This window comes from Micromys minutus (genome assembly GCF_963924665.1).
Source record: "Micromys minutus genome assembly, chromosome: 1".
Classification (NCBI taxonomy): domain Eukaryota; kingdom Metazoa; phylum Chordata; class Mammalia; order Rodentia; family Muridae; genus Micromys; species Micromys minutus.
Window position 1 is genome coordinate 10,351,687 of NC_137969.1, and position 16,728 is coordinate 10,368,414.

Genomic DNA, 16,728 nt, shown 5'->3' on the forward strand with positions numbered 1-16,728 from the left:
GGCTTATACATTAGATATCTCATTAACTTAAGAACAGAATTCACATGTAAATTATAACCCTTGTTACCTCTCATAACTGCAGTTCAGATGCGCTGGCGGTTTTCCCATACCCTCATAAACCAGTAACTGCCAGAAGAAATTACACACTGCACCCAGCACCTAATTGTCATTAAAGAAGCAATACGTGTTCAAAAAAGTTCCAAGGTGGCTGCAGATTTGGTGCAAGTTCATGGTGATGCTGGTATCCATCTTGCCATTTCCCTGGATGGGGAGACCGAATCCAGATCTTGCCTATGAAAGGGGCTGGATTTTTGCCTTCAGTAGTAGTGACTCCGAACCAAGAAAAGTTGATGCTAAGGAACATCTAGGACAATAAAATTAAAGCAGAGTGCCCTTTGAACAGCTTTCACAACGTCCCTGGTCACTGTCTGTTGAAACTGTAAACTAGAAATCTAAGAAACTTTAACGTGAGTGTCTTAGGCTTAAAATGCCTCCTTTACGCTCCAAGAGTAGGGGGCGAAATTAGTCTACTATGTTCATGCACGGGTGCATGCATGTGTGCTTTCATGTGTGTGTGTGTGTGTGTGTGTGTCCATCCATCAAGAGCTTGTTCTTCCTGCACTTATAATGGAAAGAGATGGTACTGATGACTCCTAGTATCTTCTTTACATGGGCATGTTATCCCAAGAGCTCAAGAGCAATAGGTAAAAAGTTCTGACATTTCTACAGTAGATGATTTGGCTTTGAAGTACACTCTTTTACAGATGACTTACTTTTAAGTTAAAGGAACAAAAGGGGATGAGAGCCTGTGGTTTTACAGAGAGCCTCTGATGATGGTGGCCAATCACTTCTGTGGGTTCTTGAAATGGCCAAGGTCCCATATCTGCTACAAGTTCTTCTTATATCCTGGCACATTCCCCAGAGAAGCCCCCTGTCCCTCATTATTAGAATTGAGCAGATGGTCCCGAGCAGTTCTCAGGATTTCTGCATGATGCCAAGTGAAAATTAACACTCGTGGGGACACTGCTTGTTATTGTAAGACCAGGATCTCAGTGCTGCTGTTCAGAGACACTGCCCCAACCTGGAATGTGTCTCTAGTCATAATTTCTAGCATTCTTTGGTTTCTTAGGCACACATTACAGAGTGTTCCTGAAAGAGACTGTGGTACCTCTCCACTGATTCTAATTTCTTACCTATTTCTGTTATTTTTAAAGTAGAAGTTCATATTTTTAACAGTATTAACCTTTCAATATAAAAAAATGTTATATAAACTGAACGGCATGACTATACATTAAATATATTAATAGTTAAAATGAATAATTTCTTTCTGATTTTTCAAAAATTTCTTATGTTTCTTGTCCAATCTTCACTCACCAACATCTGGTATAAGAGAAGGCAAAAATAATTTTATTTAGAGATGAATCAGATGTTTAATAGCTATTTGTAAATAAATGAGCAGATCACCTTGGGTCAGTGACCAAACACTGGAGAGAATAATAAAGTCTGCTTTGTGGGTGTTTCTGAGTTGTCTCCTCTTTTAGATACTTTCTTCTGCATATGGTCACTAAGAAACAAACATTTCCAGAGTGGCTTGCTGGGTCCTAGATTCTGTGATAATTACTTAGTTAGACAGTCATTTCAAGTATATTTTTTAAGGCCATATGATGACAAGGTTCTTAGTAAAAAAGGACATGGGATGTCTGGAGAGGCTAGAGGTTTGCTTTAAAACACAGCATTATTGCAAGGAGTCCCCCAAACTTCTCATGAGGTCTGATTACTTTCAGAGTCACATCTTAAAACACTATCCTAGAGTATTTCCTACGTTTATTGACTCAGTCGACCAATCTAGTAACCGGTCATTGTGTAAAGCATCCCACGGAGCGCCTGACAACATAGTCCATGCTTGTCCTATACCCTACCTATGTTTGTGGAGGTGTTGTTAAGTGCAGTGAATGGCCGGCTTGGAGTTGAGAGAAAGGTATGTCTGTCAACATTAGCAAGTTAAACTGTCAAATGTCAGCCAGTGTCCTTTGTGGGTGTTCTCAATGGAAGAAGTGATGGACAATAAGAGTTTCTGTTGCTGCAATAGGAAGATACCCCTGATCCCAGGCTACAGTGGCAGAGTCTGGCTGTGACTCTCTGTCAGTTCCCCTCATCTGGCTGAACCCAGAGCTGTAAGAACCCAGGATGAAAGTATCAGATTAGCGTGGTCCATTCATTTTCCATCTTGACGGGGAAGTTTCATTTCCAGCAAGGAGCCCGCGAAGGTAGCTGGTAGGACATCAGCTGGACAATGCTCATAACCCCCACGGGCTAGCTCTGTAGAGCTGTTTGTTTGCATTTGGAGCTTTTTGATTTGAAAGTTGCTTACACTGCTCCACAACCCCCATGCCATACAAGAAGGTTCTCTGTTCCCAAGGTGGAGCTTCTGGAAGGAATAGAAGAACCATCTTGCTTTTTCTCACAAATGGCTGCATCACATCTCCATCAGAGATGTCCTGTGCTTTATAATTAAACCTTCAGTTCATTACATAAAATGGTGAATTGACTTTAGGAGGTTTTGCCTTTCCTTCCCCAAGCCCCCCCCTTCACAGTATATGTATTAATAGGCAGCAGACACATTGTCACAAATATTTCATATGGGAGTTTGTGCCACCATGATAATTAAAGCCAGAAAGTTATATGAAGGTCTTCCTGTATTAAGTAATCCAACCCTTGCTGAGAATTGGAAGAAAAATGACAATGTTAAGATGAAAGCTGCTATAAACATGACCAAAGATTTAAGATAGATAAACCGTGGAAAAAGAACTCACATATTTTTTATCATTACTGAGAAAGGTTACAACTTTTTAAAAGACAGTAACAGAATACTAATTCTCAGCCAATAATTGCATGACTGTATGACCCTCCATGCCTACAGATGTTGCAAGGACGGGGAACAAAACAAAGAAATGAGCAGGAAGCAGTGCCTTGCACGGAGTCTGTTTGCTGCCCTTCTCATGATTAGATTCTGTCAATCAAGGAGTGTTTTTATACAAAGGGCCATTAGGAGTTGGAGCTTTAGTTCTTCTGAAGGGCAACCAAGCTTGAATGCTGTCAAAGATAGAAGATCCTCTATGGTTGCGCTATCACAGGGTGAATTGCAGCTATTGGCAGGTAGCTGTGTAACCAGAGCTTATGTGGGGATTTTAATAAATCATGACTTGATGTTTTATGTTTTCCCTTCCTAAGAACATATAGCGTTTTTATGCTTTGACTTTATTAGTTGTTTATGTGGCTTTGTTGGGTACATGTATAAGGACTGGAAACAGATAGATTCCAACCAGCTGGCGAGCATTGCTTTATAAGTTGACATCTGCCAAGAGGGTCGAAAACCTCCCTAAGGATCTTTTGTGATGCCTTTGAATAAAAAGCTCTTTTTTATTCAAGCCTCAAATGAGCTTTTATCTTACCCAAGTTGACTGGGAGTTTTCAGTGCATCTAATGAGGACCCAACTCAAGGTACAAAAGGTGGACCAGGCCCTGGAGAGTTCAGAGTAGAGAGTTAGGCTCCACAATCACTTCCCAGCTGGGCAAGATCTGGCAGAGTTCGTGGGCTGGGTTTTCTGCCTCTCTTGCATTCCCAAGGCCCCTCTTTGTGTGCCTTTGTTCACGGTGCTCTTCTATCTGAGATGGGAACCATTGTTGAATTTTCTGACCCCATTCTCTGGGTATTGCTCCCAGGATGTCACTGTAATGCTTTCGCAGAGTACAGGAGGTGACAGGCTGAGTGACTGAGCCAAACCAGAGCTCAACACCAAGTCTGTCTCACCTGGCCCGCTGCAGTAATCGCTTAGCTGGGGCCGCTTACTTTGCACCCCTTCTACAGCACGCATGCTCTCTCACATGCTGTGTATGGTCTGAGCATTCTAGTTCTCCCATCTTCCCCTTGGTCTAATCTATTCAGTGTCTCTAGCTTATTTAAGGGGTGAATAGAGAGCCCTGACACCATCTGACTCCCTGCTTATCTTCCCCACATCTGTGACTGTGTTGTTAGCACATGGCCTTCTTAACATTCTACTATTTGAAGTCACTTCTCACTCAGACCTATCAGTTTATCCATTGACCCCGCCCCCAGTGCTCTGTCCTGGCTGGATTGGATCAGTGTGTTGTTCTCTATTCCTACTTACCCAGGCTCCTATCCACTGCATCATTGTACCATAACTGCAGCTGCCATTTGCCCTACTTAATCAAAGCCTATCACTTATAAGCTTCACAAGGTTGGAAGTCAGTTCTGTTTGAGTTCAGTATGTTATCACTAGTGTTTGGCACCCTGCCTGTGACAGAGGGGTCTTTGGTAAATCTTGGTTAAATTAAGGAAAGGACAAGGAATTGAGAGAGTGGTAGTGATGCTAATAAAAATTAATAGTATAGATAGATAGACAGACAGGCAGGTCACTCACCTGTGGCCTTTGCATGTCATGATGTCCATCCCTGCTTGGAATTTTGTACTTTATTGATTATAAAATCCTACAATTGTGTGATACATGACCCTACAACACTAAGCAAAAAACAACACCTTCAAGTAAACTATGGCTGAAAATTGACTGTGAAATGGTTTTCTGTTTTACACACTAGGATTCCAGATGACAAAGTATGGGACTATCTGACTCTCTGCAACGATGAGCATTAGAATTAAGCAATGACATTAAAACCAGTGTCTTAGTGGGTAACCTGAACTCATCCTAAAGCTGAACCTGGTAACCTGAATTCATTCTGGGTGGGAGGACAGAACTGACTCCCATAGTTTTCCTCTGACCTCCACATACATGCCGTGGCACATACACATAACATATATATGCACTCACAAAATAAACTAAAATGTTCAAATACTTAGACCAGATATAGGAAAAGCAAGTTGAACTGACAGCATCCTAAAGGGTAAGCTGAAAATGTGTTCTTTTGGTACACTCAATCACTGTAGTACTGAGTGTATTGATTCTATTGGTGTGGATGGGATGTATGAAGTAGCACCTGAGCAGCTTGCTCATTTGCAGAGAAGCAACTCCAGCATGACTGGTGTTTGGAACTGTAGGATGCAGTCTCTAATGTGGAAACAAGAAGGCACTGTGACTTTCAACAGTGTAAGGATTAGTAAGTCACAAGCTATAGAGTATAGAGCTGAGAGCTGCCCAGTGCCCGTCTTCTCCTCAGCTCTTGGTGAATAACATCGTGTATGACTCTGAAGTTGTTTCTCTAACCTGTTTATTGGAAGAAAAATTGACTCACAATGGCTTGAACTGTTATCTAGTGATAAGCCATGAACCTTGAGTCCAGCACTCCCCACTCCCTCAAGTAGTAACATCCCCAGGATGCCCCCCACACACAAGTACTACCGTTAGGAAGATCATAGATCCTGAATCTTGTCTTGGATCGTAACTAAATAAGGGTCCTCAGTGTTGTATGTCACTCCTATGATTTTAAGTGAGACAACACACCTCCATGAAACTTTCAACTCCTACTCTTGATCTGAGCCCTTCCCTATCCCATATGTTGATGGGATCATAAGATTTCTGTTTTTGGGAAAGACAGGCTCTCTCTTGATCCAACATTCCCTTTAACAAATCAACAGGTTCCTGAGCCTAGTCACTACTCTACATCCTTCCTGCCCCTCCCCCCCCGCCTTCTATTACATTTCCCCTTATCCTTGGAATTGTTCATTTCATAGGTCTAACCCTCTGTTTTTCCCACATCACAGGTTGCACACTTCAGATTCATGAGTCTTGTGGTGTCTATAAGAAAATCTCTGAATATTGTAGTCCTACCTTCTCAGTCCTTGTGAGCTTAGGGCCATGGAAGTGTCACAGTGCCAGAGCCAACAGAATCTGCAGGGATGTCTCAGCTAATTAGCTTATTGAACAGATGAACTGGCTTTCACCAGAGGTGACCCAGCTGGTGGTGACACATTAGGACTTGACTCTCCAGGCTTCCACCCTCAGCTGGCTCTAGGTCAGGAAGCTGAATTTCTTCTTAACAATGTCTGGGATAGTCCATTCTTCTACCCTATTTTAAGTCTGTACTTTTGAAAACTCATATCTTTTGCCAAAAATCTTTTTTAAAACCTCACATTAAAATAGAAATCGATTTACATGTTTTTAAATAAGATTTTTCATTGATTCTTTGCGAAGTTCACATCATTCTCCCCAATTCCACTCATCTCCCCGGCCCCCTCACATCTGCCCCCTTGCTCCTTTAAACACCCCTTCAAAAGAAAACAAAAAGTAAGAATAAATAAAATAAAAACAAAACATCTCATAGTGCAACCTGAGGTGTGTCAAGGTGAGTCCCACCCCTTCGCTCATAAAACTTTACTTGCAAATGTTCATTGGAATAAGTCACTGGTCTGATTTGAAGCCTCTGGTTTCTGTCGCACTATCAACAGTGGTTTCTCCCCCAGGTTCCTCTTAGATATTCTGTTGTTTCCTTGTGTAATGGAGATTCTGCAGTTCTGTATTTGCAGAAGTGGTCCTTTCATGCTCTTCAGTAGTTCATAGATGGGGTGGATGTTGGGGATGGGCCAACTCAGAGCCCTGGATCTGGGCCTGGGTGGAAACTGAGCTGGTCATCCCACCAGCTCTGCACCTAGCCACTAGGACCAGCCCTCCTGCTCTGTCCCTGCAAGGGGTGTGGCCAGTTGTCCAGAGCAGGAGAGCTGGCCCTGCTCCTCACCAGCTCCAGTGGGCTGGGCAGCACAGTAGAACTGGCCTTGTAGTACATGCTTTTTACCCAAAGTTTTCACTAAGATACTGGATTTATAATTTTGGCTGTTTGTTAAGTTTAAATCTTTCCTTTTACAAATAAAATATGGACTCAGGAAATTACTTCAGGATTATGGTTTTAAAATTTCTGTTTGTCTTAAGGTTTTATCTCTGTAGAGACTATGTCAAAGTGTTTGTGAGATAAAGGTGAATTAAATGGGCAGACAGTATGTTTTTCTTGAGTGCCTACATTGGGTTTCACAAACATAGGCCCATTTTAGCTGCCTCTCCAAATTTGCCATGCTGGTCAACATGACTTTCAATTTAGAAGCAGAGATCTATGAGTTATTCAATTGGTAAAAGGGGGAACCAAGATTCAAATTCAGATTTAATTCTTTATCTTGCTTGGTGTCATGGATATATTACGTCAACTTGACATTAACTAGAATCATCAGGGAGGGAGGGAGCTTCAAGTGAGAAAATGTCTCCATAAGATCTAGATGTATAGGACAGTTTCTTAATTAGTGAGTCATGTTGGAGGGCCTAGTCCTTGTAGATAGTGTTAACCCTGGGATGGTAGTTCCCGGTTCTACAATAAAGTAGAATAAACTAATATTGCTAAGCAAGTCAGTGAGAAGCATATTTCCCTGGTCTCTTTATCAGCTACTCCCTCCTGGTTTCTGCCTGGCTTGGACTCCTGACTTCATGTGATAATGAGCATTAATGTGGAAGCATAAGCCAAATAAACACTACCATGAGTTGTTTTATCACAGTGTCTCATCACAATAAAAGCAACCCCAAACTGGGGTCGAATTCTAGTAGTCTGGCTATTCAAATTCAAGATATTTAGTTTTTCATAATATGTGGCTAAAGTTACTGCTCAGCTGGAGAAATATTTGTCCTTTGCTAGAGACCAGTAACACAGTCAGTGATTTTCTTAAAGAGATCTATAGCCTGTCCCTATCATGTTTTGTCTTATCTGAACATCCCTGGGAATTCGTCATCTCAAGCCATCTTTAAGGTGACTCTCTCTGGGCTAAGAGTGGAGAGTGATAGCATTGGTTTTAATTTCTCTCTAAGGCTGGCCTTTACTTTATTCCAGGAAGTTTCTACTTGAGTGAGGTTTAAATATTATCATTCAATGGATTGGGAATTTGGACCTTAAGTCTAGAAATATTGTTGTTCTTCTTCATCCTGGGGCTTATTTCTCTCATTCAGATCATTCATGCTACTTTTCGTGGAGGCTGGATCATCCCTGGGCTGTATAAAACCATTGCTTACTCTGTATTCAGCTTGCAAAGCTCAGGTGACAGAACTCTGAAATGGTCACAGCTTTGAGCAATGAACTCACCTGTGTTGAAGTTCAGGCAACACAGATGGATGGGTTCTAGTTTTATTTACCCGTTTCAAAGGCCCTAAACTCACTTTTCTCAGAACCTGGGCAGACCGCATGCCTTTGACTAGGCCCAAAGTCTGAGACAATTTTTGAATTATCTGCCTTATGATGTTTGAAGATTGTATTGCTGTTTATGTAATGACATCCGCTGCTTCCACTGGGTTTTGCCTTAACATATTTCTTTCAGGAGAACTTACATGTCTGTTATCTCAGCCCTCCAATCCATTTTTCAAACTGTGGCTAAAGTGATTTGGGGGAAGAAAAAAATATGAATTCGATCCTTATCATATCCAAGCTTAATGCCCTTCATTTGCTTCCTGTTGCCAATAAAAGAATTGTAAATTTCTGCCCATGGTTTGCAGCTTTCTACAGCAGCTGGTGGCTGCCAAGCCCTTTTCCATTGCCCCCTTGTCTAGATTGCCACTTTTCTGTTCTTCATGATCTCAGCCGCTCCAGGTTTCTGCTACAGCCCAACTTTAACCTGCCTTTTATGCAGATTTGTACAGCTCATTGACACTAGAAGGTCACGTCACTGAATGATGTGGATGATCCACTCAACAATGACACACATACACACACACACACACACACACACACACAGAGAGAGAGAGAGAGAGAGAGAGAGAGGCGTGCTTATGTATACATGTCTATTAATTGATTTCAAAGATCAGGGTTGGACCCTTTACAAGAAAATCTTCCTGTTTATATCTTTCCATCCTGATGCTATGCTTTTGTTTTGCTCTAGAAGCCGAAGTGCAAAAACATACCTAAAAACCGACTAAGCTGAGCTCCCAGCTGAAGGAATGAATCTCTGTTCAGATTTGTTCTTTACCTGGAGGGTAGGAAGAAATGAGGTTTGTCTACATATAGGGGAGAATAATGAAATTTATATATGAAGCTCTGGGATGCACACTTGCTCTTTCAATAACCACTTCTACATCTACATCCATGTGTACATCTACATCTACATACACATACACATGCACATACACATATATTTGATGTAGTTTCCTCATCTGGAAAATAGGAAGGTTTAAATTTCAACTTGTTTTGTAAACTCTTGTTCAGGATTTTCAAGCGTGATTGTGACTCTGAGTGATTACAAAGGTGGATTTCCATGTGTCGGCTTAGAGAACAGTCATACTAAACACGTCCAACAACACTGGAATGAGCTTAGCCTTCTATGTCAGTTTTACCTGAGACATGGTGTTTCTGGGTGGCACAAGCTAGCAGGGGCACTCAGTATCCTCCTGACTCACCCTCCGGAGTGCTGAGATGGCAGCTGAGTGTTAACACACGTAGCTCTCATTTCTAGGCTGTGGTAGGGAATCAAGACTTCGAGGCAGAGCCAGTTGCATGTAATGTATGTGTCGCTCTCCTGCCACAAAGCAGTGTTGAGCATGTGTGATAGGAACAAATCACAGGGAAACAAGCACCATGTATGGCTTTCTGACTAACCACTTTCAAACCGCTGGGCAGTGTCAGACAATGAAGGATGCTGCTGGGTGCCTTGTCTGGTCCTTTGTCTTGTGGCTCCTGTGGAGAATATGCCAATTTAATACTGTGCCTCTAGTCATTCTGCTTATGTTGTAGCAAGAAAAACTAGAACAATAATTAATACTGGGGTTAACCCTGGATCTCATGCTTGGTTATTTTTATCCCCCACCCTTCCTTTTTAAACCAGCTCAGTAGCAAGCTTCAAGATTACTGACGTCTTCTCTCTGGAGGTGATGTCTCAGGTCCTGTGCAGTAATAGAGCAAAGATGTGGGCCAGGTTTCCAGCTCCTTACCTAATGTCTGTCTTCAGCTTCGGCCTTTCTGTGGGATTCCCCAATTTGTATGAATCACGGTTTGTGAACAACAAGCCAGACCGAATGACTCTTCCTGACAGTCATGCTGAGCAACTGGCTGCATGTCTCCTTGTTCCAGTCCTTGGTGAGCCCTGTGCTCAGCCTGTGATTTGGCTCCTCATGCCCCTTTCTTCGTGAGCGGACAGAGTCATTCCACCTCTCTTTGGTTCTCTAGCATCTACTTTGGCAGCACGCTCTGATTAGAGGGTAGTGCCAACTGTATGTTTATGGTTCTTTTACAGCTTCCCTTGTGTTGCTAGGTGGAATCAGCTTCCTATGAAGACAGGTTGAAAGTTCCTGAAGGAGATCTGTAATTACCCATGATGAATGTTTAATGTGTTTCCATCCAGTGTCATCTTCACCCTTCTATACTACAGAGTGTAGGGAGGAAGGGACTCCTTAGCAGCAGCTTTATCATGGGCTCGATTTCATTCACAGTGAAACCTTTTAGTCTGGCTTTTGAGGTATAGCTGCACTTAATTAAAAATCATCATTTTTTCAGTCTTTTCTGCCATGTCAGTCCCTAGATTATTACTATGTCTTTAGTCAATGCATGGGGTACAATGTTTTCGCTGAAAGCAATAGAATGAGGAAGGAAAGATATCAGTTACTCCCAGCTCTCTGTTGCTCCTGAAGGCAGTTTCTGTCGTTCAGCAAGGTAGTTAGTGATTAGTGCAAAGGTTAGCCATGGACTCTGGGTACAGTAAAAACTCAGTGTGAAAAGACAGAGGCACAGCCTGCAGAGACAGGTCCTTTGCTTCCACATCCACACATTCATAGGAAATCATGGAAATGTGCAGGTATGTTATTACCAGTTGCATTTATCAAACATGGTCAACTCAGCCTCCTCTCTATTAGTTTCTACCTGTTAACATGATATATGGATTTTTTTCCTTTTGTATTGTTCAACTGTGAAAATATTTTAAAGAGAAAAACACACTGTTATTGCCATTTTAAAAACCACTGAAGGGGATAAAAAGGGACGTATAATAAGAACCGTATATTTTTATGTCAGAAGTAGCCTTTCTATGGTGCTCTTTAGATAAAACTGAATATTGGAAGAAAAAGAGGGAGATAAGTAGCTTCCTTATTTATCTTAGTCCAAAATCTATTCTCCTCACTGCTGGTTGTTGGCATTGTGTGATGATATGACACCAAATTGGAGGATCAAACTATCAGGGAAAAAAAGGGATTCTCAATTTAACAGATACTCACTAAAATTTTCCCCTTATCTCCACATCACAGAAAAATAAGTAGCTGTTAAATTTCTAGTCCTGCAGTCTTTCTGATTTATCATCAAATTGTGGGTGCACTTAGCTGCCTGGTGTTGGGGAATCCAATACATCCTGTCACATAAGAAAATAAGAAAAAAAATCCTATTGGATAATAGCTTACAGTCTCCCCCACGGTGATTTATTTCTGTCACAAGACTTAATTTTATCATGAGGCAGATGCTCTGTCTGTAGCAGCACATTCATTGCTGCATTTATCTGCTTCATTAACACAAAAAGCACCTGCTGCATTTGGGGGATGCAGTTGGCTTCTTTATTATATGCCCTAATGACCTGATTAGTTGCTGTTTAAGCACATCTTTAATTTCCATTCTTTTGAGAGTTGAACATGTTTAGTTGCTTGTGATAAAGTGAATCCAAGGGGAAGTAGACCCCAGCAAACCCAATGGTAAAGGGCAGCCATGACAGCTAACACCATGCCCTCTCTGTGTCAAGTTCTTGTGATTCTTGCCAGAGGAAATGAACAGAGCTTATTGAAGCTAACAGCTGGTACCTAGGATGAACTGGACGTAGGTTGTTATAGATTGGTATTGGTGCCTGGTATGTGACAGCAAACACTGCTTTTCCTGGAACCTGTAGGTAGACGTAGAAATGTACTTAAGGGAAAGACAGAAAAAACATAATGGATAGAAAAGGGCAAAAGGAGGGAGGAGGAAGAAATGGAAGATCAGATGGATGGAGAAAGAAAAAGACACAGGGAGGAAGAAAGGGAGAAGATAGGCAAGAACGGCAGAGGCAAGGAAGAGAAATAGAAAGGGAAGGAAATGGAAGAGGGATCAAAAAAGGAGGAAGGGGAAAAGGAAGGAAGAAGAAAGGAGAAAAGGAAGTAGGAAAAAAAAGAAGAGTCAAGAAGGAGTAGAAGAGGAAGGAAGGAACTTATGAAATGTCTCAGCATTTCCTTTGGCCTGTCCCCTGCCCCTGGTGAGCTTATGTCACATCAGCCCCCCCTCCAATCTGCTGCTTAATATAGATCTGCAACTCTGAATAACCACCCTGCTCTTTGGTACAGCAGAGAGCCACGGGTTGGAATGTGCCGCCAACTGTCACCAGTCCAGGGAGGAGCCTCTACATCTGCCTCCTGGCTCTCCTCTGCTGTCCTTCCCCATCTCAGAATGGCAGAGGGTGTCTCCCTCCAGCAGGAGGTCTCAGGAGGGAGTATTGAACTGTCCCACCAGCTTCTGAGATCTGTCAATTCCCCACTGATGTGTCAAGCAAAGGGCAGTCTTGTCACCTGCCAAAGACTAATAACGGGGCACACTGACTTCTGGGGAGTTTCCAGAGTCTTCTCCTCACTTGGCTTTTCTCTTCTCTATCTTGTTTTCCTTAAATGAAAACTCAGTCGGACCCCCTCATGTCCCTTTTGCACCCACCAGGGCACTGGTGTTAAGGTGAAGTGTTAATGGTGAGTTCCCCAGGTTTGCATAGCGGCAAGAAAGCTAATAGACAGGAAAGGAGACCAAGCTAATGACAAGTCTCGAAACAGCTGTTGTATGATTCAGCTTCACTACTTCGGTTAATTAATCAGCACCTCGATGGCAACTCTGGGGGAGAGACTCGTTAGATACTAGGAGCACACAGACAATGCTTTCATATCAAATATGTTCAACATCATCTAATACAGAGATAACTTGCAAAGCAGCGGTCAGGGGATGCAAGCTTAGACAGATGCCTGGGAAACAGCCTGGGTGGTCTTATGAAAATATCCTTTGTACAAGGACTGACAGTGTTGGCTTTATTGTTGGTAAGTAGCCTAAACAAAACAGGGGGAAGGATCTCTAGGTTTTCTTGCTACCACAGCAGCTTTTTATTCATTGTAATAAGTAAATGCGCACATGTGGGTTGACTGCGATGTGGATGGCTCATAGAAAAATCAAGCGTCCTAAATTCTGAGTTTGGTCACCTTCTTCCATTTGGAATTTTAATCCTGGAAAGTGTCCTCCAACTTGACAACTAAGAGATGATAACATCCAAATGCAGTTGGCTCATCAAGCTTCCCCAGCATTTAGTGAGGAGGGTTATCGATGTTACAGTCTTCCCACTCTACAGGGAAACAACCTCTTGTTCTTCTTAGGAAGCTGATAAAAATCATACATATTTTATGAATGGTAATGCACAGAAATCTGTAACAGACATATCTCTATCTATCTATCTATCTATCTATCTATCTATCTATCTATCTATCTAATCTCTTCAGTGTACTCTGCAAGAATTTTGCTTACCTAGAATTGTCAGAATGTTGGAACTGAGCTTAGTGCAAAAGCTATATTTTCTTAAATTTCTGCTGTCCCAAGATCTCTATAGATTAATAAGATATTATTATCTTGTGTCGCCTTCACTAGACTTTATATGTTACTTTGTCTTTTTTAATTTTCTATTTTATAGAGAGGTAGTCATAAAATTTGGCCTGTGTTGGCTGTCATCAAACTGGTACATATTTTCCAGTTAGATTTACTTTCTTATTGTTGCTGTGAAAAGAAATTATTTGTATCCATAAATAATGCACACAATTTACCAAATTTTCAGAAAGTTTATAATATAAGCTTTGTTTATTTATCTTATTTTTGTGGTATTGGGAATTGAAGCTAGGACCTTGGACATTCTTACCCTCATGTTGCTCATTAAAGTATAGCCTACGTTGCTCAGTCTGGGTCTTGAACTCATGATACTTTTTCCCTGGCCACCTAAATATCACTACCAGACCTGACATACTTATGTTTCAATGCATGTGTCATTTTGTCTATATTTATTATTTTCTATTCTCTAGGGATAATATTGCAAAGTAAAAATTGTCTTGTGTGTAAAAATTGCCATGTTTGGGAAATCTGTTTGAATTCCCTCATCTGCTGTTCTCAAAACTGGATTTATTCGAGGGCTTTCTGCCCACCTGCCAGGGCTTAGGAGAACTTATTACCAAGGACTTGAAGTTGTATCAACCAATTCATTTAGATGATTTATCCCATTGACCCATGTATTCTGATATCCACAATTATGGCTTCAGTTCTTTAATGCATCCTACACGATGGCAGAAGAATACTGGAGAATCTGCAATACTCCAGGGAGCCATAAGGAGAAATGTTCCTTTTAAATTAGCTTTATGACACCAAGGCTTTATGTATTTACTTGCAAGTTTAACATTAAATCAAAGTAAATGTCTTGAACCATCTCTTTTGTCGACTACAGCACAGCTTGTAGAGAGGGCTCTTTTGGAAGTATTAATCTCGAGTTGATTTCCAACAGAACAGCAATCACATCCGCTGCTGTTGCTTCTGCTACACCGAAAGCAGGGTGCTTCCTTAAACCTGGGTAATGTGACATACGAACTCAGGTAAAAATGGGAATCTTGCTCCATCCAACTACTCAGAGTGTGACTTACTTTTAGATTGCATCTCTAGAAATGCTGACTTACTTTTGCAACCCACTTGGGAAAGAACAGATAAGAAGTTGACTATGAAATGAGGTACAGTGGTTGGTTGGTTGTTACCCAGATTTGGTTGTTCTCAGGCTGCTTGAAAAAAAAACACACACTGCTTCATGAATTCCTTCTTTAGAAACTTAGTAGTACATTTAAAGCTTAGCCAAGGTGGCAAAACTGGTGCTTGCAGCAAATGATGCTTCTGACATCCACAGCAGACATCACTAATTGATGCTTCTGACATCCACAGCAGACATCACTAATTGATTGCTAATCCTCTTGAGCTTCCAGATAGCCTTAGAGGCTCCCTGAATACAGAACATCAAGCTTTGTAAAGCCATCTCCCCACTAATCAAAACTGGCCTGTAAGATAAGATTCATTCACTGTCCATGGCCTACATCAAAGACAGGAAATAGTAATTTATAGCCAAATTGGTCTGGCCACATGTTTTTATTAATAAAATTTTATCATAATACGGCAATGATAATGAATGTATATATTGTTCAAAGCTTGATCCAACACTAGAAAAATACTTGGTTTGTAGAACTTTACAGAAAAATGTACTTTTCTCTAGCCTAGAAACTTTCCTGGCTAGTTGTTTTCTCCTTCCCTTCCTCCCTCCATCCTTCCCTTTCCCAGAAACAGATAGTGTGAAAACAGTGAATCCTGCAGAAGAGAGACAAAGCCATCTTCCTACCCGTGTCCCAGATCCTGTGACTGGGAGTGGCAAGTGTTAAATGTGCTTGATTAGTGATCCTATTCTGGAAGAAGCCTGGGATGTCCCTTTAGTGAATGTTACGCCAGACCAGCAGAGAAAAGGACTGTTCTCAACCTTCACATGCTGCTTTGGAGAGGAAAGATGTCAGGTTTTGCCATCATTTTACCTGGGCTATGGATATTGCTACTTCTTACTCTCTATGTAGCTTCAAACTTTACATCATAGATGGAGACAGTGCCTTAGGAAAGGTCATTGTAAAGTGGAAAGTGCTAGGACCTGTTGTCTTGTGCCCTGGGGTAAAGATGCCCAGTGTGTGCTTTCTCTCTAGTACCTGTGGAAGTTGCTGGAAATAGAATCTCTACTGCCTTTGACTATCATCTGGGTTTGGGTTACTGTCAAATGTCCTGTGGAAAGCTGACTAGGATTTACTGCACTTTCAAAAGCACTCCACGTTGCTGAAAGGGCTTCTTCATTGTTTCATTCAGCTAATCAATGACCATAGAACTGAATATAGTTCATTTCCTCCCCACAGTCCACCGGTTAAATTAGCAGGTAAACAACAATTAGAATGAGGAAGTGGTGGGTTGTGGACCCTGCCAAGGCCCATGAGAGTCACCAACGAGTCCTCCTGAGAAGGAGAGCTAGTGAGTCTTTGTGCAATTGGAGAAGTGATTAGTGGCAGGCTCAGGGACTATAAAGAATACTTAGGATATAAAAAATATTCGTCAGTGTGATAATGCTGGGGAGTGCTGGGTAGCAGCTGTGAAGAGAACAATAGCAGTAATCTATAAAACCCATACTACTGAAGGACAGCAAATGAGACAGAGGCACATGCAACTAAATGGGGGACGAGTTTTTAGAAGATGATGTAGTCTGGAAGACGGAGGAACAGAACACTAACATGGGATGCTCTTTAGGAGGATACATTCACAGTACCATGGAGGAATGTAAGCTTCTCCTGTGTATGTATGACAAGCAGTTATATGAGCCCTCATGTATGTGTGTTAGTGGTTCTCTTTTCAATGAAGTACCTCTACAGGATCGTCTGACTTTGTATGCTGACCGATACGGACATGCCACTCTTTCCTTGGGTGCTCTATTAGGCTGGCAGATTTGCTTGGACCTATGTTTTGATGTAATAAATGTTTCCTGACTTTTGATATCAGTGTTGTTCTTTTTTCTATAATCAGAGGTTGATTGTATTATAATAATTTTTGACTCACACTAACTTGTTTTAACATGTTCATACATGTATGTCTTTGGGGCCAATAATCCTTCAGGGACAGAGTTGGCACACATCCTAAGTCTGCACAGCTCTCACT